Source organism: Protomyctophum parallelum (genome assembly GCF_964188405.1).
Source record: "Protomyctophum parallelum genome assembly, chromosome: 9".
Taxonomy (NCBI): domain Eukaryota; kingdom Metazoa; phylum Chordata; class Actinopteri; order Myctophiformes; family Myctophidae; genus Protomyctophum; species Protomyctophum parallelum.
Window position 1 is genome coordinate 13,041,445 of NC_139706.1, and position 26,560 is coordinate 13,068,004.

At 45.9% G+C, this 26,560-nt stretch overlaps 1 protein-coding gene across 3 annotated transcripts in view; it reads right to left on the minus strand.

The window, feature by feature from the left end:
- Window positions 1–26,560, minus strand: part of aplp2 (amyloid beta (A4) precursor-like protein 2) — a 98,764-nt gene that overhangs the window by 61,583 nt on the left and 10,621 nt on the right. The window lies entirely within an intron of this gene.

Sequence of the window (26,560 nt, forward strand, 5' to 3'; positions counted from 1 at the left end):
CATGATTTTTCAAAAATAGCAGACCTACAAGTTCATAGCGCGTCACTCGGTGCCGCGCTATGAACTTGTAGGTCTGCTGGCAGTCAACCTGGCAATCAATGTAAACCACATGAACACTAGCATCCCTATTTTAGGCATGCCACAACAGGCATAAAAACAATCACAGGACACAGATGATCATTCGGCGAATAGCCCATCTACAATGAATGAATGACTGAATGAATGAATGAATGAAATATTTATTTTCGTGTCATGCCACTTTGGCCCATTCCATATGGGATTATATGACACAAAGTACATTGAATACAACTGACAGTCCTTCCTGTTCATACATTATTCAGACAAAAAAAGAACACTAAACGAAAATAAACATAACAAGCCAAGGCCATTTTACATGTAAATGGCCGTCCTCCTCATTGACCAGGCCTTTTCAAGGAATGAGGCAAATGAAAAGGTGTACTTTTGTTAACAATACAAGCTAACAATGCGTTACACTCGGCCAAAGAGGGGGCCATGGTCAGAGTCAGACCCCTGCATGGGGCCCCGTCACCCCGGTCAACTAAGTGCATTAGGAATTAAGAGGTCGATTTGGAGAGGAGAGCGTTATTGCAACCATAAAAGCGAGTCGAGTACTAGCAGGCAGTCAGGGCCAAGTCACTTTCCTCATAAACTCTGTTATGGGACCGACACGGTGGTCAGACACTGTGGAGAAAATGTTACTTTATTTTCTGGAATGGGTATAGCAGTCCACTCCACACACATTCTGTTCTCTATTGAGACGGACAGCAAGAACAACACCACCACCGGGGGGACATAGGAAACAAGAGTTCAGGGGGGGGGGGGGGGGGGGGGGGGGGGATAGCATGCACTTCTGGAGACAAGCGATCTTAAGAGGCTAATTTAGACTTCATCGAATGCCTGCATGCAAATCTTTTTTCAACCACTATTTCAGAGAGTATAGAAAGATCACGGTTCTGGAGACAGCGACCTTAGAGGCTAATTAGTAATTTAGACTTCATCGAATGCCTGCAATCAATGCAATGCCCGATTCATAGACTAGCTTTCTTCAAGCACTATTTCAGATAGTATAGAAAGATCTGTTTTAAGTGACAACCCACTGAACCCAGGCCTCCCACCTCATGGTAAATAACAAAGCACACATAGTCGGAAAAGCCTGCCCGCATGTTGGCAAACAAACACACTTCTGAAAAAGCAGACGGGGGCGTCAGACGGAGACAAATTGAGCTCGGCTCCGGTCTGTGGAAGTGTGTTTGGCCCAGGCCCGGATGGCGGCGAGGCCAGGAGGAGGCTGATTGGATTTGCACTTTGTCGGTCTTTTCTTTTTGCTCCAGTGCCTACTGAGTGACTGAAAGATTACAGCAAGAAGGGAAAAAAAGATTACAGCAAGAAGGGAAAAAAAGAAAAAGAGAGAGAGAGACTAAAAAGAGTCAATGAAAGACACGAATAAATAGAGAGAGAGAGAGCGAGCGAGCGCGAGCGCGAGAGAGAGAGAGAAATGTATCATCAACACCCCCGCCGCCGCCTCCACCCCTGTGTGGTGTTACATAGCTTTTATTTCCTGCCCTCGACGCAGAGACCGGTCATTTATTTTAACGGAGCTCCGCCAGTTCCTTTCTCTGCAGCCCAGGAAGTGCAAGGGGAACGCCCAGCCAGGCCATCCGTCTGTCTGTCTGTCTGTCTGTCTGTCTGTCTGTCCGCCCTAACCTGGGCACAGGCTAAACAACGCCACGTCCGATAAACTGACACACAAATGATGATGATGACTATTATTCCCCCACAGCTACCGTGTAATTAGCCGTCAAAAAAGATTGGCCCCTTTCAGGATGCTTTCTTTAATGCTTCATGGAGCAGCCAGGGACATGTACTTATTCACCAGCCAATCAGTGTCAGGTACATTTTAAATGCCACCGGCACAAAGAAAGCTAAATGTGATTTGGGTGTGTTTCTTTGAGCTGGGCTCAAGTAAACAGATTACCTGAACGTAGAATTCTAGCCATTTCTCCATTTCAGAGAAGACCGTAGTTGCTTGAGAGAACGTTACTATAGAGTTACTATTGGATCAAATGAAAGGGGAGGGTTACAACCGCTTGCCCACTAGTCTTATAGGGAGTCACTACTGCTTGCCCACTAGTCCTATGGGGAGTCACTACTGCTTGCCCACTAGTCCTATGGGGAGTCACTACTGCTTGCCCACTAGTCCTATGGGGAGTCACTACTGCTTGCCCACTAGTCCTATGGGGAGTCACTACTGCTTGCCCACTAGTCCTATGGGGAGTCACTACTGCTTTACCACTAGTCCTATGGGGAGTCACAACCTCTTGCCCACTAGTCCTATGGAGAGTCACTACTGCTTGCCCACTAGTCCTATGGGGAGTCACTACTGCTTGCCCACTAGTCCTATAGAGTGACGCAGTCCCTCCCCCTTTCAGAACAACGAGTGGCCCAGGAAATGAATAGCAATGCATTTTGACCATAGGCATTTCTTAAATTATTTATTTAAGACCTTTTAAGCGTCGTACGAAGCCAACTCTTGTCGTGACAAATCATGACAAATATTTTGTGTGTTGTCATGATTTGTCACGACAAGAGTTGGCTGCGTTAAAAGGTCTTTAAATAAATATTTAAAGAAATGCCTATGGTCAAAATGCATTGCTATTCATTTCCTGGGCCACTCGTTGTTCTGAAAGGGGGAGGGACTGCGTCACTCTATAGGGAGTCACTACCGCTTGCCCACTAGTCCTATAGGGAGTCACTACTGCTGGCCCACTAGCCCTGTGGCGAGTCAAAGCACAGTTAAGCACTAATGACTTGGCAAGCCAGGGCAAATTCTCCACGACTGACTGTTTACCCAGAACACACCAGGAGCACCACGGACAGGAAGTGGGACTATCCCTACCCGGTTGTTATGATGACGTTGGGCCGCTGGGTAAACAGGCCTCATCCCCCCCGAGGGGAGCAGGAAGAGGTAGAGGGCTGGCCGCGGATGCTGGATATCGCGCACACACACAGCTGACTTAATTATCTAGTAGAGTGGTGTCCAAACATGTGCCAGAATAGAAGCTTTCACTGCCAGCAATCATAAAATCCATAACCAATCTGTATGGCAGAGTATGTGAATACAATATACCTACAATAGTACATGTGCAGTCCATAGAGAAATGTAGACCCTGGAGTCAGGTAGGACACCACCTATCGCGCACACCCATTTAGGCCTGAGGCCTTCTAAAGCCTGACCTACGTTTTCTGAAAAACATCAAATATTTATTTAGCAGCATCAAAGTTTTTTAATTGCTGAATACTGTACATACTGTACAGAATCCCACAATGGGTTCCCGGACTGAAGGGGTAAAACACCAAAAGGGGTTCCCGCCCAGAATGGGTTAAGCAGCCCTGTCTGGAGCTCATAGGTGCAATATCTCCCCAAGCAAAGTGGGGATTGAGTCTTGAGAGAGCACACTATAATTTCCAGGTTCAAATCCTAGATAGGACATGGAACTTACGGTTTACGGATTGCATCAGCTGAGCTGCCTGATTGGCCTCACTGGCTGGCTGGAACGTGAGCTAATCAGTGAAATGAGCTGCAGGTGCACCAGTGTTTGGACGCAGTGGTGTCCAGGCCTCCAAAGCACACAGATGGAAGCCACTAGAAAGTGAACTCTGCCTGAGACAATGGTCCCAATAATGCCATTGTTATGCCTATACTATCCCAGGCTGATAATGAGGGAACATTGTAGAACGGAGCAGAGATAGGCAGATAGGCTGAACAAAAGTCAAAGTCATCAGCTGTGGGCTGCAATGTGTGATGCGATGAGCCGCCAAGGGCATCCAGGCTGCAACCCACACACACGCACACGCACATGCACACGCACACACACACACACACACACACACACATACACACGTGATTCTTAACCTTCGTAATTTCAAGGACCCCAGTTTGATAAGCATTATTAGGCCACAGACCTCCATTTCATACAGTTTTATCTCACTACACTGGTTCATTCAAAACAATCTCTGGCTTACAGAGCAGGTCCATTAACTAATGACTAGCAATCATTTAGTGCATGGGGAACCCCCGGGACTGCCGGTATAGGCCAGTAAGGAGGAAGTTACACACAGTTAAACACAAACATTGAAGACAAAAGTGAGGACAAAGAAAGTGAAGACGCAAATTGCGATTGTCCGGCGTGATTGGGTGGGAGATGTTGGTTGAGCATGGCATAACGACTGTGCCACAGGGGACTGGAACTGAGGCTACAAAGTGAGAAGAGAAAAGTGAGGATGCCAATATTAAGTGATTGGCCGGAATGTGATGATGATGTATGACGACAAGAGCGCCCCTCACTTCACACGGGTGTGATATTTAACCATAAAAAGTTAAAACACCATTTATCTCACGAGGACCAGGAAAATGGCCCTCATGTTTATTATTTCTCAAATGTTACTATAATTGTGGACACACACACACACACACACACACACACACACAGTCACACACACACACACACACACACACACACACACAAAATTATGAGATTATAGAGATTATAAAACAATACATGACAATGAACTAAGACGCATTGAAAAGAAAACTAAGGGACAAAGACTAAATGGAATACAGTGGCAGTCAGAGCTAGCAGCCTGGTACTGGTCTGGGTGACCTTATCGTTCTTTATTTCTTTCCTTCAAGGCTGAGAAACAAGAGTCACATGGTCTCTTAACCCATTTTGGTCGGGAACCCCTTTTGGTGTTAGCATTATGTTATGCTTTAGCTATTAAAAAAAAATATCGTGAAAACTGGAGGAGGATTTAGAAGATTTTTTTTAAATGTTGAGGTCTAAATGGGTTAAAAAGAAAACAGCTCTCTTTTGGCCTATTTCAGGCCTCATCTGATTCGGGGGGAGAGCTATTGTCCTTCTTTCAGTGGTTTCAGTGGTTTTCCACAGACCAGACACTGCAAACATAATACTCCGTGTTCATTTAACATGAAAAACAGGACATGTCAGTGGTCCGTTTCACTGTGGGAATGGTCTAGTCGTCTCCAATAGCAGTTCTATGATTTAGCGTCGCATGAAGAACTGCATCGCAAAGGTGTGTTTTTCACCCCAAAAACACAGGACATAAATACACACTGGTGTGTCCCAGCTGGTCCCAGAAGAACACAGGCAGGGGGTGGGGGGGTTTCTCTAGCTCAGTACGTCTCAAAGCGGGGTACGGGGATGCCAAATGTGGGCTCTAGTGCAGCCTGGCAGCGAGTCACGGGTTCAAATCCAGAGCCACGTGTCACTCCCCTCTCTCTCGCTCTCTCCTTGTTTCTTGTCGCGAGTGTTTTGATTTTAGTTTTAGTCACATAGTCTCTTCAATAGTTTTAATTTAGTTTCAGTCACATTTCATGTCACCTGGAATGTTTTAGTGTATGTCGTAATGTAATATAAGATTTTAGTCGACTAAATCTAAAGTTGATTTAGTCAACTGAAATGTATTTTGGTGGGCCTTGATGATGCCGTCGTAATGAGCGTTTTTACACTTGCTGAAAATAGCCGATCTACAAGCCCACAACGCGTCGCAGCGCGACGCATTGTGAGCTTGTAGATCTGCTATTTTCAGCATGCAATGACTTATACTGGATCTCTTCTCCACTATAGTCCCTTCCTAACATTTTAGTCTAGTTTATTTGTTGACGAAATTGTCAGTATATTTAGTCAGAGTTTTAGTCATCATGGCATAGTTTTTTCGTCATAGTATTAGTCGACAAAAACAACACTGCTTGTCGCTCTATCACTGTTCTCACTGAATAAAAGGCAGAAAAGCCCCCCCAAAAATAATCTTTAAAATGTGGGGTTCTAGCGGGTCCCCAACAGCAAATTCTGTTAATATAGCATCAAAATCAGTTTGAGCATTTTAACCCGATCGCTGTGAGCTTGTAGATCTGCTATTTTCAAAGAATCATAACAAAACCTTAAAAGAAATGTGTGGGAACATTTTTGCAATCTTTTAACACCACAAATCTTGTACTGGCACAACAACTTTTCAGATGGGGGTCAGCGGCCCTAAAACACATTTATTTAGAGGTCCTCGACATGAAAAGGTTTGACAACCAGTTCTACCTGGTATCTAATCTCCATGTCCTCCTCCCTGTCTTCCCTCCCTCCGTCTGTCTCTCTATTCCCCGTCCCACGTCTCCCGCCTTTGCTACGCTGCCTGACAGATCTAACTTTTGGCTGCGTCCGTCCACCACCTCCCACTCATTCCACTGTGAGGTCAGCTCAGAGCACACGTGAGAGACAGGAAGGAATGCAAATGCAGAGAGAGAGAGAGAGAGAGAGAGACAGAGAGAGAGAAAGGGGGGGGGGGGTGAGGTGAGCGAGTGACAGCCTGGCTGCAGCTCAATTCTTAAATCAATAAATCTATGGATTTGTCGGCCTGTCTTGTCGGTCATCCGTCCATCTGCTAGAGAGAACATATAAGTTACAGTAAAAATCCAGAGTGAAAATGGGCCCCCTCTACGTTTTAATACTAAGTTAAATTGATTTTACCGTTAGCATGGCTGCTTGGATTCCCAGACTAGGCCACAAGAGCTTATAGTGCCTTACTTTCTTAAGTGTACTTGGTGGTGTGAGACCAGCGGAGGCGGCGCAGGGCCCCGGGGCCACACAGGACTGTTAATAGCATCGCTTAAATCTGGAGTCACATGCCTAGTGTTTACCTATAAAGACGTTAGACAAAGACTATGGGGCAGGACCACCAGGGCCCACTGGGGGCAGTATAGAGCAGCAGTCCTGTGATAACACAGACATGCAGACACTACATTGCATGCAGGAATATAAACTTTTTAAGACACTAGTGGGGAAATATGCAAGCAATAATCTTGACGTGTCTTGAATGCCCACCGTGTTGTTTGTTTATTGCGAATGAAATTACTTTTATTTGATGATGTAACAATCCAAACAAAGAATGTATATATCCAAAAATCATCATCACAGGCTCACTTTACAGGTGTTAAAAAGTGGGTGAAAGTATTTCTTGTACATCATTTGAACTAACATGGAAAACGGGTCAGACATTGCACACTAATGAAACCTATTCCAGTGAAAAGTGACATTGCACCTTTTTTTGATATTGTAATGTCATGTTTACTCTAATCTTCCTTGATGGCCTAATGTTCGTCCATCCTACTGTAGATATGCCAGAAGAGTGCCAGAGTATATACTGTACATGGAAATAAATAATTACTGACCAACTAAAGAACAAAATATAAAAACACAGATATTTCATGATATTCATATTATTTTCAAATCAAAAGAGTGACGTGTCATTCGTGGGAGTGTCTGTCCTGTTCTTTTTGTACTATATAATGTTTTGTATTTATTGTATTATTTATTTTGTGTTATTTTTATGCCATGTTGAGGAACTGAATACATAGGACCAGAAAGGAAGGGGGAAGAGTGATATTCTTTTGGGCCCGGTCTCTCGTCACCATGGGAGGGATGCCCGTGATATAAGGACCATGGGGCCCCCAGAAAAACAATGAAGCTCTGTCTCCAACAGACTCACTGGATTGGACGCACGCGCGCACACGCGCACACACTCAACTGTTGCCACACATGCAAATAAAGGCAGAAAAGTGACTAGTGCAGAAAAGCGCTGCACCCAACTAAGAACTCTAAACCATGAACCATGTTCCACTTCTTGTGTGAGTCACTGGGAGATGTTATATCAAGTGTATGTGTGAACAACTTCTGCTATGCGATGGTGTTCCTAAGAAGACTATGGGAGAAGTAGAAGAGAGAGAGAGAGAGAGAGAGAGAGAGAGAGAGAGAGAGAGAGAGAGAGAGAGAGAGAGAGAGAGAGAGAGAGAGAGAGCAGAATGAGAGGGGGAAGTGAGGGAGGGAGAAAGGCATGGCAATAAAAGGGGGGAGTGGCTATTTTTAAACAATTAACATTCAGCCACAGCTGGGTAAATAGCATGTCAACATTAGCTAGCGAGTGAGCCAGGAGGAGTGATACGTTAACTTATACAGTACTAGAAAAGGGAAAATAATTTAAATTCCTGTTGTGGAATGCCTCTTGTCCAATCAAATTGGGCAAGATGGAGAGCAACAGGTGTAGGCCAGCCAAATGTTTGGTTCTAAACTACTTTTTTGTGTCATGTGTCAGTGTGTAGCTACTAGCTAGCTAGCGACAGGCCTGCCACAGTGCCACTGCAAAACGAACGGCTGTGTGTGGTCAGACAAACAATCCTTTACCGGGCCTCATTCACACCACAGTACATGAAGCTGAAAACAACTGTTAACTGGGAGAGAGAACACGCACGCACACACATGCACACGCACGCACACACATGTCTCACACACACACACACACACACACACACACACACACACACGCCATTTGTTTTTTGCATGTTCAGCCTCTGGCCCACAAACAGGGTTTATGGGTCTCCTCTGTGCTTTACCAATTCTCACATAAAACACGTTAAGACATGGCCTTGCCTCATGAAATAGCACATGGTGCAGTACATTACACACACACACACACACAACACTACTGGATACACACAAACAGCCATAGACAGACACCGCACACAAAATTTACTTTTTTTTCCCCACCCCCTGGCTTGTGACAGAAATACCTCATGGGTCTGTCAGTGTGTCTGTGGGTGTGTGATTACCGAGCTTGCCCAAGTCTAAATTCAGCTATGCAACACCAAACTAAAAAAGACATGATGCAATAACCAGCCAACGAAGATGATTCTGACTGCAAATTATATCCGTCTTCACAGTCAACAGAGAAAAAAAACACTAATTTGTACAATGTAGAGTTGTGTAGACTGACATATCTTGTATAAACCACGCCTGATTTATACTTGGTTGTGCACCGGTGTCGCGTACCGATCTATAAGCTCACAATAAGTCACATCGCATTGTAGATCGCCCATTTGTGGTGCACTACACACCGGCGCGCAGCAAATCTGTCGCACTCGAGAGGCTTTTGGCATCAGCTCCCTTCTAGCCCAGTATGGGTCAATCAACCTCCCTGTTTCTGGTTCAGATCCAATACAGCTACTAGCTAATTCCCCTGAGGGAGGGTGGGGGGTATGTGTGTGTGTGTGTGTGTGTGTGTGTGTGTGTGTGTGTGTGTGTGTGTGTGTGTGTGTGTGTGTGTGTGTGTGTGGTCTACTCTGAGGCCAGTGTGATATGCACTTGGTGCACAGCAGGCCCAGGACACACATATGGAGCAGCAGAGACAATTATTATGTCACACGTGTGTGTGTGTGTGTGTGTGTGTGTGTGTGTGTGTGTGTGTGTGTGTGTGTGTGTGTGTGTGTGTGTGCAAGGATTATGTTCAGGCGGTTGTCTGTATCAAAACAACATGAAAGCACCTGAGGTACAGCGACTCCTTTGCATATACACTTTGACACAGACCAGACTAGTGGTAGAGTACTACAATATTGTCAGGTCAGAACTGTCACAGTAAGAAACATTGCAAAGCTCAAAGGAATTTGCTTTGGAACATGATGCCTTCCTTCCTTGTCAATGCATCAGTGCAACATGAAATTATTAATTCAGGACCAAATACCGATTTAGCAAATCATGCACTGCAAACAGTGCATGAGACAACTATGTCTTACAAAAAGCAGTTTTGCAAACGGCCCTAAACCCTATTTAATTAATTGACCAGGGTCCCCCATTGACCTTGTTGACGGGACACTTGTTCCCTCTACACCAAATATTTGCCTATTTTCACTGAATGTTTGCGACAATTTGCAACATGCCCACAACAACAGGGACGCTAGGGGGTTCATGTGGTTAAGTGACAGTGACACTTAACAGCCAGGGTGGTAATTTGCAGGTTCCCAGTGTTACTTCCCACAATGTTTAACTGTCCATGTGACCCAGTGAAGGAATGCATGTGGTCGATAAGCTGACTTAATCCTCCCCCGCTGTGACTTAATGCCTGGACAAGACGGACCGAGGTGACTTGTGAGGGAGACGACTCGATGAGAGGTCTGCTGCAGCGCCGCGCCACACACACACATACACACACACACACACACAGCCACACAGCCACACAGCCACACAGCCACACAGCCACACACACACACACACACACCTCTTCCAAAGGGCAGACAGTTAGAAACGGAATAATACAAAGTGTGTTGTCGTGATCTTCTGGGCCACTTGGAACTAAAGGGCAAGCCCCCCCCCCCCCCCCCACCACCCATTCTCTCTGTCTCAAGTCGTCTTAATGTCGACGTGCAGAGGCTAATGTCAAACGCCTCTTTTGTCTCCATGGTGGCCACTTGGGAGGCCAGAGAGAGAGAGATAGAGAGACGGAGAAAGAGAGAGAGAGAGGAGTTGTTGTGGAATAGTTTTGTCCGCCAGCTCTCCAAAGCCACAGCACTGTACACTACTCTCACTCACAGATGAGTCAACGGCTCACACAGCTTTGTTGTTTTTTTTGGTTGCTCTGAATGGAGTTTGACCCAGGCTGTGAAAGTCACCCAAAGCGCGGTCCAGTGAGAGGCACTCTGTGTGTGTGTGTGTGTGTGTGTGTGTGTGTGTGTGTGCGTGTGCGTGTGCGTGTGCGTGTGCGTGTGCGCGTGTGCGCGTGCATGAACTGTGAAGAGAGAGCAACGCTTCGTTTCTACAGGAAACTGATGACTGCAGTGACTCTCAAACCGTGGAATGTGATCAACAGGACACAATGGGACGGACAGAACGCCGATTAGTTACGCACACTTTGTGTCAATTCGGGGGGGAACTGTGGACAAACTAGGCTCGTTCGTCTAACGTTTACACTAGCTTAGGCATTCAGCAGACGCTCTTATCCAGGGAGACATACTTAAGCGCGAGATAAGAGAACAGAGAGCAGAGTAACCGTGAACCCTAGTAAAGGACTGCGGAAAAATCGGGATAGTGAAAGGCCATGATAATGGTTGTCACACGCACACGCGCACACACACACACACACACACACACACACACGCACGCACAAAGAGGCAAGTCACGTATCACACATTAATGTTTTGTGACACTAGGCTATAGCTCCAGGATACACGCCTGCCCTGCTGAGGGTGCACTGTTGCCCTTTGCTGCAGAGTGCCTTCTTCCCCATAAGGGTACACTGTTGCCCTTTGCTGCAGAGTGCCTTCTTCCCCGTAAGATGTTTATTAAACGGCAACCTACACACCTTCCCTCGAGTTAATGGGTGGAATTTACCCTGTATTGTTGCACAGACGACTCACGGAGAGACACACTGACCGATATGAGCGAGTAGTACTGGACTTCCCCTGAGGTGACATTAACGTGGACAGTGAAGGATTTGTCTGCATTTGTCTGTAATTGCGCTGAATCGGACGTTTGGGAAAGAACCGAGTTGACCTGAACCCGAGTGATGTGATTGAACTAAACTAATGGTTTTGTGTCGAGTTTGGATGTCACACGCACGCCTGCGAGCTTGTAGAGCGGCTATTTTTGCTTCTTTAAAATGTATTTATAATGACTGAAATGTATGTTTACGAATTTGCGACCTGTATGTTCCTTACACTGAATGAATGTGGTATGTAAATTATGCACATTTACCCTGTGTTACTTGCTACGGTCCATATTTTAAAGAAAATCATTATGCATATCTAATATCCTTTATGCGTGTTTGACAGGACCGCCAACAATACAGAGGGTATATCTCAAAAACGAGATACTGTATCTCAATCTCCATTATAGTGATATCACACAAGGTCGTTTATTTTGTATCGACCAAACATGTTGTTCTGAGGCTTTGCCTTGGATTCACTAGCGGTCACCTCTACGTTGCATATTAACCTGTCATCAGTCACACACACAGGACAGGACAGGTTAGGACACAGAATGGAAAAACACTCTCTCTCTCTCTCTGCCTACCAACGGAACTATACACACAAGGGACAACAAGAGCCCGATCAACACTAAAAGCGTGTTTGTGTTTGCCTTTCCACTCCAATCCGTGCTTGATTGAACACACCTGTCCCAATATAAGACCCAGACAGGGACATGTTGAAAAGTGACTGGCCCGTGACCTGCCCGAGCCTGCATTATTTCCCCCGTCATGTCGCATAAGCCGGGCTATACCCATAATATCCGCTTCCACGATCGACCTCACGTTACCTGACCTCACACAGCACACATTCTCATCCACATTCACGTCGTTGACACAGAGTTCGAAGAATCTGCCAATCATTTACCGGACTGCTATGCATTCACTATGGTGCTTCTTGTATACGCAAAGACGCTTAACGTCACCTTGTTCTTATTAACCCATTTTGACCTGGGGGAACGATTCTGCAAAATGTCTTCTAAATCCTGACTGTTTTCTTGAAAAGGCTGTTTTTCCTATGTCAGTCGTTCTCAAAAACTTTCATGTCACTTTTCACGATTCTTCAAAAATCGCAGACCTACAAGCTCGTAGCGCGCCACCGTAGATCTGCTATTTTTCAATAGCTAAAGCATTACGTAATGCAACACCAAAAGGGGTTCCCGCCCCCAAAACGGTATAGCTGCAGTGGCATTGGCATGGTATGATGCAGTGGCATTGGCAATCATGGTATAATTGGTATCAGCTGATGATTTTCTTTCGGCTAGTATCATTCCAGGACCAACAATCCTTTGTGCCGGTGCCAACTTGAGACTTAAAAGGGAAACACTTTGTGCTATTGATGTGTGTGCAGCGTTTTTCAAAGACACGCCGAAGACGGCGGCCGCTCGGTTTTAACGGTTGAGCTCACGCTCACAACAAATAAATAAGACATAATCCTGTCCCGTTAAACAACAAGGGGGGGGGGGGGGGGAGATGAAGAAGCCATGGAAGCAGCCACAACCAAAGGGGCCAAGAGGTGCACGGTTACCGCTGTGGCCAGCGAGAAGAAAGCAGGTCCCCGCCGGGTGCGTTTGTTGGAGGGGAGAGATAACGGCCATTCTGCAGCTTATACAATGTAGTACCGACGTGAATGACGACTTGTTTCAAATGGTCCCGTCTCTATGGAAACCCAACCACAAAAGCTATCTCGGCCATTCACACATGAGAGAGAGAGAGAGAGAGAGAGAGAGAGAGAGAGAGAGAGAGAGAGAGAGAGAGAGAGACACACACACACACACACAGACAGACACTGGGGGGGAAGGGGGGAAGGGGGTTCAAGAAATTGGCAAAAACCGGAGAACGGACAGTAACAGCGGAGCGAAAGAGAGAAGATGGAGAGAGGGGGGGGGGGTCACAGGAGCTCACAGCGACGAAATTATAGGAGCGAGAGAGGTGAAGGAGGACGATGGAGAGAGAGAGAGAGAGAGAGAGGTGCTGGGGGGGCGCATGTGGAGATGGCTGTGTTAATGGGGCCAGAGAAGCACAATAACACCGACACAATAAACTCTGTGCTCTCCAATAGAGAGCCCTGCATTCAGCTACTATAGTCTGCGTCCCTGTGTGTGCCAGCGCAAAATGACCCTTCCACTGTGTGCTCCATTTGCCTGCACAAACATCTCCCCCCCCCCCCCCCCCCCCCCCCCCACCCACACACACACACACACACAGCTGTAGACGGCTAACAAAACCAATAAAAACGGTAACCCATTGCCATGGCACCAAACAAGGAATGCTCAGCAATGTGGCTATCTACAATTGAATGGACTTTACACTATAGCCAAGATTTCACACGATATAGTCGTAGAAAATAAGAAAAGGGACGGGGAAAAAGTAATTGGCTTTCATATACTGACGCTTTTCGCTACAGGAATCATTTATCTACGGGCCTGTTTTATTATCTTATGTCGTCTGTGCTGACCAGAGCAAAATGAATTTCCCTTGTGGACAATAAAGTACATCTAATCTAATTCTGATCTTGAAATCAGATATTAGTTGAAATGTTAGTATCTTAATTAATTAATTCAAGTTTTATTTATTATCGAAATTACACTGAGTAATCAAACTCATTTTCATTGTCGTCGACTAATACAATCACATAGACAAAACATCACAATACATCTGAAGATCAGGAAAAGAAAAAACAAAAGATATACATGTGAATTGCATAGGTTTACTCGCTGTGACTCACCCCCTTTCCGGGCCAATCACCGAAGCCCTAGCTGCCATTTTGGAAAATGTTGGCATGCTCAAAATATGGATGCCAGGTTGGAAGTGGTGTAAATATAGCGATAACTAGGAACAAGCTTTGATGAAACAAACATTAAACAAAACTGTTGAGCAGAGCACAATTGGGTCAAATGTTAGAGCACTGCAACTCCTTGTTAAAGCTAGTTTAGGACTCTAGCCAACTAGATCAACACTGTACAGAAAACAGAATAATGAGATGAGTATAGGGGGCCAACACTAGAGGAAAACACTGGATTCATGGGAGCAAAGATCTTGTTTCCCTGTGTGTGACACGCACTGGCTTTCCACAAGTTGTGTGTTGGGGCTATTTATAAGTATCTCCAGTTGGTGGCCCAGTGGGGCTCCGGGGCGCCAGGCCTGCCCCACCCGGCCAACAGAGCTGGGTCACACACACCATGACCAAAAGGTTCTCTGTGTAGGCGTGTAATTGCTTATTACAGTTACTTTTTTGGCAACCTGGAGAATGATTTTGGAAGGAAAGAGTATGGAGCCTTTTCTGTTCTGTATTTTCTACCGCAAGAGTACTACCGGGAGTTACAAATGGATATGGATTAAGAACCTGCTCATTTCCTGTTAATTTACCACAAGAATCATTTAAAATCTTTCTCACGTACAGTGGAAGTGCTTCTATCTTATACTGTGCATGGTTGACACCACAACCAAAGAACCAAGACCTGAAAATATCCTTTCTCCTTGTAAGATCGTCTATTTTCAGCCAGTGACATGCATGGTATAAATCAGGCTTAATAAAAAAGGACCGCTTGCCACGAGATCCGTTTTATTATCTTGATTTATTTTTATAGCAAGCACCCCTGTCAGGAAAATATCCATTTCCGTAGCATCGGCACACAGAGCTATGATATGAACACGGAAGATACACATCATGTTAAGGGGGAAAAGCACAGAGCCTGACATCATGGCAATGACTCTCTTTCTCCCTAGTTTTTTGCCTCCCTCTCTCTCCTCTCATCACACCCTTTGCTTCCACATACTCTCCTCAGAGCCATCCCTCTCTCCCCGCTGCTGCCAAGCGGCATCTTTGTCTGCCTCGTCGTCTCGCACGTCTCTCTCTAGCCGCCATTTGTGGAGAGAGTGTGGGGCGAGACTAGCGGCCAGAGAGCTGTGTGATGCAGTCCACAGCATCAGTAGCCTGGAACTCACCTATGCTTTCTATGGCATAGGCATTTCTTCTCCCTGGAAATAAAAAAACGTCTGGGTTTCTGAGGCACAGCAGCAGCACCCCGACTGTCAGTCTGGCAGGCCTGCTGTTCTCGCCATTTGTGTCTTTGTTTTAGAGGAGGAGAGGACAGTGGGGCAGCACAGCGAGGCAAGGCGAAAAGCCGAGCAAGAGGGAGGAGGAGACCACCTCCGTGGCTCTCTCTCTCTCTCTCTCTCTTTACACAGATTTCAGGCTGCACGTCGCACACATACAGAGCCATCATGTCCCCGGATTAAATAGCCTCTGCCTCCTCCTCCTCTCCAGGCTCATCATAGCTGCACTAAAGCTGCACCCCGCAGGGCTATATCTCCATGGTAATATTACATCAACTGAGGATCAAAACTGCCTTACATCCAAGTCTTGTTTTTTTCCTCTCTATAGAGTCTATCTGGGCGAGATTGGTTTGTAACTAGATTGAGGTGAGGACACAGTGGTGTGTCAGACAGAGAGAGAGAGAGCGTGTGTGTGTGTGTGTGTGTGTGTGTGTGTGTGTGTGTGTGTGTGTGTGTGTGCGTGTGTGTGTGTGGGGGGGGGGGGGGGGGGGGGGGAGGGGTCGTGCAAGAGATGGGGAGCCGTGTGGGGGCCAGTTTGCGTCGGTTCGGCTCCGCCTCTACTGGCTGTCACTCGATGGAACTCACGGTTCCATCGCTATGATTTACCCCGCCACGTATCTGGCAGACAGCCAACCCCGCAGTAAATCACCACCATTCCCTTCCCCTTGGGGCATGTGCACATATAGAACAACCAAACAAAAAAGAATGGTTGTCAACTACAGCCTTTTAATGAGCAATAGAAATAAAATAAAACATTACACAGCTCCAATAAATTGAAGAGACCTAGCGTGATGAGCTATGTGTGGCTCCCAATGGCAGGGGTTGTCTTCGCTAGGTATAAGTAGCGGTAATCGACCGGGACCAAAACGCAAATAAACAAAAACACTCAAGACCGTGACGCCTTTGCGTGTACAAGTGTATACCGTCGTGGAGTGGAGGTTTGTGTTTGAGTGCGTGCGTGTGTGCTGCACAGATGAGATAATTATGCCCGGGGCTTTATTGCTTGGCTTGTTTTAGTTTGCCACGCTTCAAACGGAGCGTTGCTGCTAGCGACAAAGCTATTTCTTGCGGGGGAGAGAAGCTAATTGGACTGCATTTCTCCTTAACCCATTTTGGGCGCGGGAACCCCTTTTGGCGTTAAATAGCAGACCTACAAGCTCGTAGCTTGTAGGTCTGCTATTTTTGAAAAAAATCGAAGAACGACTGACATAGAAACATAGCTTTTTCAGAAAACTGTCATTTTCAAACAAGACATTTTTAGAATCCGATGGTCAAAATGGGTTAATGACAATCGGAATATAAGCCCACTTTCAGGTAAATGTGGCAACAACAAGTGAAGCCTTTGAAGCTATACCAGTCTTATCCCTGTCCGTGTTTTGGCCATGTGGCCATGGAAGCCATTGTCCCTCTCTCTCTGCCACTAAAAGCACACCGAATGAACAAAGCCCGCATGACTCCGGGACAAATTCCACCAACCCCTATCCCTCGCCTCTTTTCGCACAATCCACTCCAGCTTTTTGCTCTCACCGCTCGTATTTTCTGTATCCGTCAGCTTCCCTCTCCATCTCTCAACTTCTTCTGCCCCTGATTTGCACTTCGCCGTGCACCGCATAAGGGCCCCTAAAACAGCAGATTTAAGCGCTGTGAGCTTGTAGATCTGCCATTTCCTGGGTTGCAACTCCGGCACGCAACTAAATATAATAATAAATCTGTCTTTCTATACTCCCTATCATCTCCCTGCCTGCCTGCTGTGGTGGAAAGTAACCAAGTACATTTTACTTAAGTACTGTAATACTATACAGTACTTTGGGTACTTTAAATACATTTTGATGCCAATACTTTTGTACTTTTACTCAAGTAAACATTTACTTGTAATAACAGTACTTCTACATTGCAGTATTGGTACTTTTGCTTAACCCATTTTGGTGTTAGCATCATGTCGTGCTTTAGCTATTGAAAAATAGCAGATCTACAAGCTCATAGCGCGCCACCGAGTGGCGGCGGCACGCTACGAGCTTGTAAGTCTGCTATTTTTGAAAAAATCGAGTGACATTTTTTAGAATCTGATCTCAAGTCAGAATGAAAACTGTCAGGATGTAGAAGACATTTTTAGAATCTGATCTCAGGTCAGAATGTGTTAAGTAAAAAAAATTAGAAGTACTTTTTCCAGTTTCCACCCCTGCCTGCCCGATCAGCCATGTGAGCGGGCGACCCCCCCACTCAGCCGTTCTCTATCCAGGCTTACAGCACACGAGGCCGTGAGCGGATTACGCTCTTTGACATCACCGTGCCAGATGTTTAACGACTGAAATAGACAAGAGCAACCAACAGCAAAGCCTGACCGCGCCGGTCAGTCAAAATGGTTTGAGTTTATTTCAATCTTTTTGTGTTTTCTATTAAGAAAGAAAAATGTGAGGAGCAAACAAAACAGAAAACTAAAAACTGAAACATAACAAATGCATAATTAGTTCCTTAGTCTAATTAAGTTAATACGTCCATTAATAATTCTTACGGGTATTCTCAATAATTGGTATTTATCCAGCACAGCCTTTTTGTGCACAACACACGTGTGTGTGTGTGTGTGTGTGTGTGTGTGTGTGTGTGTGTGTGTGTGTGTGTGTGTGTGTGACTACCATTTGCTAAAACCTCACACCCTCTGAGCCTTCATCCTTCACTCACTGCAAATGTTTTTCCCCCTCAAGTAGGTCTCCACCCAAACACAGCTGCCTGTTTTAATAGGACCAATGGCCTCTTCCACCTTTCTCTCCTCTCCTCACCGCGAGCTTACAGGATAGAGCCGAGCTCAATCAGCTCGTCTCTTACTTACGCTCCGTTTCTCCTTTTATTCCTTCGTCGATTTTTCATCGCTCCGCCTTTCTCTCTCTCTCCTGCAGCTTCCCCCCCCCTCCCCCACCCCCGGCCCCGAGATCAAATGGCCGATAAGTTGCCCTGCTGTAACATACACATTAGCGTGATTAAATTGGCTGTCGCCCTGTCCCTTTTATTAAAAGACTGCACTGTGCAAGCCAGGGTGGGAGGTCCGTCTACCGGTGGAGAGACAGGTGTGTGTGTGTGTGTGTGTGTGTGTGTGTGTGTGTGTGTGCGCGCACCCTGAACCCAACCCCCAAAGGAGGGAGAAAAAAAAAGAAGCAATGGTGGTCTTGGCAATGGCAGTGGAGCTACACAGGAGATTTAAGGCTTAGTGAAAGGTAGGCAGGGCTCCATTTGTTTCCAGCGACAGGCCCGGGGTTTGTTTTCGTTTTCGATGCGGTGCATTCTGTGGCTGGCTCACTGTTTTCCCCCGGCGTTGTGTTTGTGTTGCACTCTCAGCAGTTAAATACAAAATTAAAAAAAAGAGGGAGAGAGAAGAGTAGGATTAGACACAGGAGTCTGCCTCTCTCTCTCCTCCTCTCTGCCGTGTGGAAGAGCTATACTGTCGCTTAATCTCTGCACCGAGGAAGAGGGGATTTAGGAGGAGAAGATGACCATGGGCAGCGCTCACTTCACTTTCACTTCCCTACCCTTCTCTCTCTCTACTTGCCCCCCAGAGTTAACCCATTTACGTCAAAATAAATAAAAAAGTCTTCTGAAAGAATATTATATTCAAATATTTGTGCCGCATTTTCAGAGACAGAGAGAGAGAGAGAGAGAGAGAGAGAGATACAGCGACCGCAATACCGCCCCTGCCGCTCCGATTCCCCAGCTGACCTTCTTCTCCGTCCTCCCCTCACTCGTGAACAAGACCCCGAGATACTTAAACTCCTTCACCTCTGGCAATGTCTCATTCCCTATACTCTCATGCCATATCAAGATATATAAACCAAATCTCAGTTCATATCTTACACGACGATATCAATACAACATGGATATATTGCCCAGCCCAGCCCGTAAACTAAACTAGTCTCACTTTCCCCTCATCAGACGAGCAGCAGCAGACACTCATCAGCATGCAGTTTGACGAGGCCCTCAAGGTGGGGTCAACTCAAGACAGACTGAATTGTCGATATAGAAGCAGCACCAGCAGCAACCATGAGGCACGTCTGCACAGAGGCAGGAGTCATTGACGTCTCTCTCAGCAAGTCTGGGCTCAGCCCTCAGCGCTCAGCTAATGAGAGCGTTAATTGTTGTCGAGCAAGCGAAAAAGAGGGGGGGGGGGGGGGGGGAGTGTGATGAGGCCGAGTTGGAGAAACGCCTGCAGGGGGATACAGGCAGCAGAGAAGGAAATGGAACAAGGCTATCGGTCCTTCTGAGCTGTGTGTGCACTGCAGTGGTGGGAAGTTAGTGTTAAAAAAAACGCCTGGGCCGGAGCCCGACAAGGGTCCAAAATGGAGCCTTATTAACCCATTTAGGCCTGACGGCGAAATTGAAGGAAAAAAAAAGCCTTTTAAAAATGTATTTTTTTTCTGGAAAAACCTCATGTTTCTATATCAGTGGTTCTCAATAATTCATGTCGAGGACCCCAAAAATGTAATATGCCTCCGACCCCCCCCCCCTCTCCCCCCCCCATCTGAAAATATGTTGCTCCAGGGACCTCCCCCCAGAAGCAAAGATTTCAGTTAAAATGTTCACTCTGGAATAATATATTCAAAGATTTGAGGCACATTTTCAAGATTTTTCAGAAATAGCAGACCTGCAAGTTTGTAGATCTGCTATTTCTCAATAGCTAAAGCATGACATAAGGCTTTAAAACACCAAAAGGGGTTCCCCGCCCCAAAATAGGTTTAAGTTCTGTAATTCAGACCTCTGGGACTCCAATCTACACTGTAAATCAATGTCAATTTGACACTAATAGTTACAGATACAAATGGAACAAAATGTACCCATCTACTTGGTTCTATGACGTGTACACATGCTCTCTGATCATTACACACTCAAAACAAAGGCTCCATTTGGTTCTAGTTGGTTCCTGACCATCAACCATCTAGCTCAGGACCCCCTGCAACCCGCCCAAGGACCCCAGGGGGAAGTCCCCACCCAGACTGAGAACCAGCGGGCGATGTCTTTGTTCAGCCAATCCTCACATAACTGTGAGCGGTGTTAGTTTGACTGCGCGTCGACTAAAATAAGCACGAGCACCACAGGGGTTTGGCTATAGGAGCGCTCTAGGCAACGCTATAGGAGAAGCCATGTTTACTAGTGGCGGGGGGGGGGTTGTGGAGAATGATGAATGCCATGTAGATATGCTTCCGTTATTAGGCTCTCTGTGTGTGTGTGTGTGTGTGTGTGTGTGTGTGTGTGTACGTGTGTGTGCGTGTGTGTGTGTGCGCGTGCGTGCGTGCGTGGAGGGCATTACTCTTGTGAGACGTGCTGAGTGCCAGCAGGCCCATAAGTCATGTCCGTATGAAGAAGGCTCCCAGTCTTCTTCAGAACAGGGACATCCATCTCTCTCCGTCTGCTTTCCGAGCTCACTCCCTGCGTGCCAAAACCCCTGACCTGGCTCGCCGTCCCCCCCCCCCCCCGTCCCCTCCCCCTCCCCCTCCCCCCCCCCCCGTCCCAACCTGTGTAACACTGACTGGACGGAGGTACTTGACCGTCTTTAATCAAGCTCGTATAAAATCCCCCAATGTTTATTAACTCTGAGAGTGACCCTTTCCGGGGTCCATTATGTTCCATCTGCACAGAGTTACAAAGGACACATTAACACTGATGATTGAGAGAGACACACACACACACACACACTCTGGTATTAAGAGAGACTACCACACCGCCCGTTTTTTGCCCCTGGTAGCGTAATCCCAAATTCAACACCGCGGCGACGACCTCGGGACCTGACAAACCCCCTGCATCCCCGCATGACCGAGCACCAAATGAGCCTGTCATTTGGCATTACTTTTCAAATGCCATCTCCAATTGCAAAACCCATGTTTTTTTTCCTGTACCGCACAGAACGGATATTAAATATTCTCCCTTTTATATTTTCGTCGCTTGAACCGCATTTGAACCGTCGTGACACGTCGCGCGCACAGAATCCCAATCCATGTTGTTTTGCAGTGGTTTGGGCTTTGGGGCGTATAATGATTAAACCATACTTTTCTTTTTGTTATTTTTTTTCAGGCTTTTCTGAGCCTTTAGAGCAAACTGGTTCCCAAACTACTTTTTAGCTCGATACCCAAAAGAGAAATTGTATGTCTGGACCTAAACTAGTGAAAATACAAGCTCACAACACATGAGCATTGCGTGTTCGTATTGCATCGTATTTTCTCCATCTCTGATTGTTTATTTTTTTTAATGGAATTGTTGACAAATTGTGAATTCCTTGATTTTTTTAACAACAATAAAATAATTAACTCGGAAATATCAAATAATGGGGAATTTACTTGTAACGGATAAGAATTGGTCCGCGACTCACATATGGGTTTGGGAAACCGTGCTTAGAGAATTGGATAGCAGAGATCAGGAAACGGGGAGAGAGCGAGAGAGCGAGAGCGAGAGCGAGAGAGAGAGCGCGAGAGAGAGAGCACTGCAGTGACATGCAGCAAACGGTCTTCACCCGGCCCAGGAGTCGAACCGGCGACTCAACTCGATTATAGGGTGCGAGGACTATAGCTAGCTGTTCCCATGCAGTGCTCTATAGGGAGAATGAAGGGTGTAGAATGCAGCTACAGCTAGCTCCCATGCAGCGCTATAGGGAGAATGAAGGGTACTGTAGAAAGCAGCTATAGCTAGCTGCTCCCATGCAGCGCTCTAGGGAGAATGAAGGGTGTAGAATGCAGCTACAGCTAGCTCCCATGCAGCGCTCTAGGGAGAATGAAGGGTACTGTAGAAAGCAGCTATATCTAGCTGCTCCCATGCAGCGCTATAGGGAGAATGAAGGGTGTAGAATGCAGCTACAGCTAGCTGCTCCCATGCAGCGCTCTAGGGAGAATGAAGGGTGTAGAAAGCAGCTATAGCTAGCTGCTCCCATGCAGCGCTCTAGGGAGAATGAAGGGTACTGTAGAAAGCAGCTAGTTCGCTCTATTATTAGCCAACTCTGATCGAGTGATACAAACCCAAAGTGTCACTGACCGTTCACGGGTTTGTCTCAAAACAGCACCAACTATTTCTGATATGCACTCGCCTCGCAGCCATACTACTCGCTTGTTGTCAAAATAATAAGAGTGCTCTGGGGGGATCCTGTCCCGACCGTTTAGAGTTGAAAAAAGACTTCCACACCCAGTCAGTTTAAAAGCGGGTGGGTATAGGCAACAAACTGCATGTGAGATCAATCCTAAAAGAAATACCACCGCCACCCACCAACCAAAGACAATTGGATGGACATTACTGGGGAAATAAACGCCATGGAAAAACTAACATGCATACTCGGGAGTCAGACTACAAGAGGATGCATTTTACAATATCAGTCACCAGAAAAAAGGATGGTATTTTTGTTATCATTGTCAAAATGGAGTTTGAAGTTACACTGGGTTTGAGGAAGGGGGCAGGGCAGCTAATATGAAATATGAAATACCTAAATATTGAATCGAGCAACTTAAAAACTGACTGGGGTGTTCACATAAGCCTGAGTAGACCAAACGTCTTTTTGTAATAATTTGTCTTGTTTTGTACCGTTTTTTTTTCCTTTGTCTTTTTTGCCGACCTCGTTTTTCTTTTTTCTCTCGATAAAATATGTGTTATTTTTTTTTAAAGAAAAACAATACCACTGCCACCTGCACATGCATATTCAAGAGAAGTTTGTTTGTGTAGAACTTCCCAACTTGAGTATACAAATTGATATAACACCACCGATGGTTTTTCATTCAAATTGCTGATAGGATAAGGTGACAGTCTTCACAATGTAGGACGGCAAAAAGAAAAACGGCTCAACTTTATTTGCTGTCTGACATTTTGTGTAATTCTTCCGAGCAGACCATAATTGTGCTGTACCGTGAGCAGTTAACTGAGAATGTAAAAGTGGACTAATTAAATTGAAACACTTCCACTAAAACTTGATCAGCACAGCAAAGGATCCAGCTTAAAAAGAAAAAAAGCCTATTGTTCAGCCGCAGCGAATTTCACAACGCCGTCAGCCGGGACTGTTGCACTCCTACGTTACGGGTAGCTGCTCGTAATAGGAAGGAATGGGAATTAATTCTACTGTGTTATGCGGTTAAAAATGTGCTCCTCTTGTGTGGCATCATCTGGTGAAATAACTAGCCCTCGTCAAGGAATTCTGGACCCGTTGGACGGGCAGAGACACTTTGTATCATTAACCCATTCTGGGGCGGGAACCCCTTTTGGTGTTTTAACTAAAGCATTATGTTATACTTTAGCTGTTGAAAAATAGCAGATCTACAAGCTCATAGCGCGCAGGTCTGCTATTTTTCTTTTTTAATCGTGAAAATGCGGCACAAATCTTTGAATATATATTTTTTCGACGTCAGGCCAAAATGGGCTAAGATAGAAGTTTCAACCATGATGAGCTCATAGGAGAAGAATATGATGAAACGCACTGTGATATAGACAGTATCATCCATCATTTCACAAGTAGAACAAGTAGTTCTCTGGTGAAGACAGGGATCAGAACATGCGCCGAGATAAGAGAGGGGTAGCTTGTGTCGAGCTTTTTACAGAAAACAATTATACCAAGGTCAGCGTGCCACGGAGTGGATGAGGACGGAACAACGAAAACAAGAAAGTTAAGGCATTAGCATACTAACAATGAATATAATTATTCTCCACTCCACAGTGTCCATACCCTTCATTCTCTTAATTTAACCACTTTCTCCTCATCATTTGTGGTACGATACGGTGATTTTTCATCTCTAGACAAATTGTCTTTTAACAACCTCATTAGTTTGAGAGGACTCTCTATAGACTGGCAACGAGGTGGTCACGCATAAACACATACAGCAGCAGATATGCATGCACACGTATCCTGTCCATGTGCTCTCACACACACACACACACACATTAGCAAATACAAGTACACAGACAACATGAGCACAGCACAGAGAGAGACAAAGAAATACTGAGGGAGACTCTTGATGTACACTCTGTGTGCTTGTCCGCATTTGTGATTTATCTGTGTATTCTTTCTTCATCGCAATTTCGTGTTCCCACATGTGGTGACTGAGATGCATTCAAGCTGCAATAATTACCAACAATCTATCCCCCCCCATCGTCTTTAGCAAAAGAACATTCTACCTCCCATAACCTGCAACCGGCTCTCCTGAAACATTTACATAACAACAACACCTCTTTTTCATTCCACCGTGAGCAGGGCAGGGATGGGATCTTATTTAAAAGCCTTCCCTTCAACCATCCTTCATGGGCGCCGAACACCTCTCGTTCATTTAATCACGGCCCCTCAAAGTGCTATAGGTGCTACCGAGTGCCGGGGAGAGAAAAACTGAATTCCTGCCGGGAAATGTATCATCCAAGAGTGATACATTGGATGATACTGTGAGTGTCGGACAGACCCTGTGTTGGACAGACCCTGCTGTTCCGCCATGTTGTTCGATCTATACCACTTCACTATTGCACCGATAGGGGATTCACACTGAGACGGACTGAGTCCGGTTTGATTCGAACCGCTCCCGAATACGGTTGCCTGGTCCCCGCTAGCCATGATTGGCCCGAGATTCAACAGCGCACCCGGGTACACTTCATTAAAACGTATGTGCCTCAGAGGGGGCGCTGTGGACTGTGGGGCTCTTTGGGAGACAGAGAATGTCATGTCATAAGAAGAGTAACTTTCGGGAGTTTAGAGCAAATAATGAAGTTTGGCTGTGTTCCTGACGTTGTCTTGAGTTTAATAATTAATAACATAACAATACACAACTAAAGCGGTGTGCGCTGATGGTTTTAAACAGAGCAACGTAACGTTGTCTCTCGTCTGTATGACGGTGACGTCACGTACATATCCTTGGTATGTTTGTCCTATAGCTGCAGCGCATGGCATGTGTTTTTTTTTTGTTTACTCCTTTTTTTTTTCACGGCTCGTGCTAGCTATGATTATCAATCATTCTTTGTCAACATTCAAGTAGAACTACCAGATTATTGTTCACTTCCTCCTTTTTAGTACGGATGGCTTTCACATTGCAGCGATCCATATCCGAGACTTGATTGATTGCGATCCCGGGTACGGTTGGGGGCGATCCGCTCCCGGGAACGGTATACGCATCATTCACACTAACCACAACATCTGCAAAGTGGTCCCGAGTGCGCACCCGGGACCATATAGTGTGAATCCACTATGAGAGTACTACACTTCCATAGAAGAAGTTTCATTTCCACATGGCAACACTTCCAGTTCCTTTCATTGAACTTTCTACGTTGAAGGGAACCTTCGAAAAACTGGTCTCCTGTGAAATGACTTTGTGCCCAAGATGTGAAACGCATAATCATCATCATCACGTGTACATTTTGTCAGACCGAAATGTACACCCAATTATGAGAAACGATAGCACACATATCATAGGAAAAATGCACACCATGTGAGAGCAACCCATTTAGACCCGAGCTCGGTTCTACAAAATGTCTTCTAAATCCTGACAGTTTTCTGAAAAACCTCATGTTTCTATGTCAGTGGTTCTCAAACTATTTCATTTTCAAGGATCCCCAAAATAATATGTATTTGGGCCTCCGACCCCCATCTCAAAATATGTCCCCCCCAGAAGCGTTACAAACGTGAAGAGTTAAAAACGTTCGCTCTGAAAGAATATATATATTCAAACATCTGCGCCACATTTTCAGGATGTTTCAAAAATAGCAGATCTACAAGCTCCACAAGCTCGTAGCGCGGCACCGAGTGCCGCGCTACGAGCTTGTGGATCTGCTATTTTTCAATAGCTAAAGTAAAACAATCCTTAAAAACACCAAAAGGGGGTTCCCGACCGTCCAGTATTGGGTTAGGGGTCGATAACGCCCGCTCACCCTCCAGCCAGCATTCATCTCCATCCTATCCGGGTGGACTCTCCTGTATGTCCCACACGGACCGTGCTACCGGGCTGCTGTCCTCGCTGTCCTTGAGAAAAGTGTCTCAGGCAGCCCGCTAGCTACTAGGGTCCGCCATGATGCGGCCCGCGTACCGGCAGGCAGCAGTATACCAGCGAGACTCTCTCTGGGGGGGTATACAGTTACACTGCGCTGCTTCCATCTCTCTTCCCGTTCGGACATGTTCACCCTCCTCTCTAACAAAGAGGAG